At 39.2% G+C, this 1067-nt stretch overlaps 1 protein-coding gene across 1 annotated transcript in view; it reads right to left on the bottom strand.

Moving 5' to 3' along the window:
- Positions 1-1067, bottom strand: part of EGR_08957 (hypothetical protein) — a gene marked incomplete at both ends in the record, with an annotated part of 6185 nt that overhangs the window by 1894 nt on the left and 3224 nt on the right. The window lies entirely within an intron of this gene.

Below are 1067 nucleotides of genomic sequence, written 5' to 3'. Positions count from 1 at the left end.
GGCCATTAATGCATCCACATCGTTGTAGGTTTGAATATTCACCGCATACTCCATATACCCATACACCAACTTCATAATGGAAATGTGGAGGAAGAGGGTGGTGAAACACAGATACGTGGCCCACATAAAACGAATTATTTGATTCCCAGCTCGTACGATTCGGCTGCAACCTCGGATGGATGGAGGTGGACTCGAGCAAAAAAGGGTAATTTGCTTTTGCTTGCTCAAACCACCTTTCCCCCTTGAGTGTTCGCAGTGCTTTTCAATTTTACTTTTGATTTTCTTCTTGTCATGCTTCTCAAGCACAACCTTTGATATTCTGTCGTATGGAATAATAGGAGAAGTTAACCGATTTACGGGTTATAAGGTAAATACCGAGACAAGTGAGACTTAACTGTTGCACAACTCAGAAAGTCTGTGTCCCTAATGTGTAGTTATCGACAAATGTTTTGAGAAGATAAAACTCGGTGAGTAGTTATTTGTCCTTTTGCGTTAAAACTCCTTTCAAAATGGAATAAAGCTGACTGTTAACAAGTGGTAGAAAGTGATAACGCATCGTGGAGCAAGAAACCGTGATAACTAAGTGTAGTTTTGTTACGAATTCTAAAGTACAAACATGATAAAAAAATCTTCTGAACATTGCGCGTTGAATTGCACGACCAGAAATGCATAAAGGTTATTCAATACGCACATCCAAAACATGAATCGTTTTGGCATTCAAAAGGTGTTTTTGGTCCACCTTAGGGAAGAAAACAGTCTGATTCTGCAACTGCAGTTAACCGACTCCGAAATTTAGAAACTATGCATGAGTAGCGCAAAGCTGTGGACCTGTGTTAAAAATAAAATACACACATACTTTGTTCTAAGTTTGACCCCTCCAGGCCCTGGTATCCAAAGCCCACAAATCTGCCAAAATGAGATCCTCAGAATTCCAAATTTGTAAGAGTGACTTAAGTGAGAAGTGGTTTAAGCACTCGCAATTCAGATAAATAAGGATGTTTTCTTCATCAGCATAGCTAGGCTCAAAGGTATTATTATCACTTGAAAATTAAGTAGCATCTCTGTCT

The sequence above is a fragment of the Echinococcus granulosus genome (genome assembly GCF_000524195.1).
Source record: "Echinococcus granulosus chromosome Unknown EG_S00125, whole genome shotgun sequence".
NCBI classification, from domain to species: domain Eukaryota; kingdom Metazoa; phylum Platyhelminthes; class Cestoda; order Cyclophyllidea; family Taeniidae; genus Echinococcus; species Echinococcus granulosus.
Note: the sequence above shows the minus strand (reverse complement) of the source record. Positions and strands in the feature narration are given on the sequence as shown.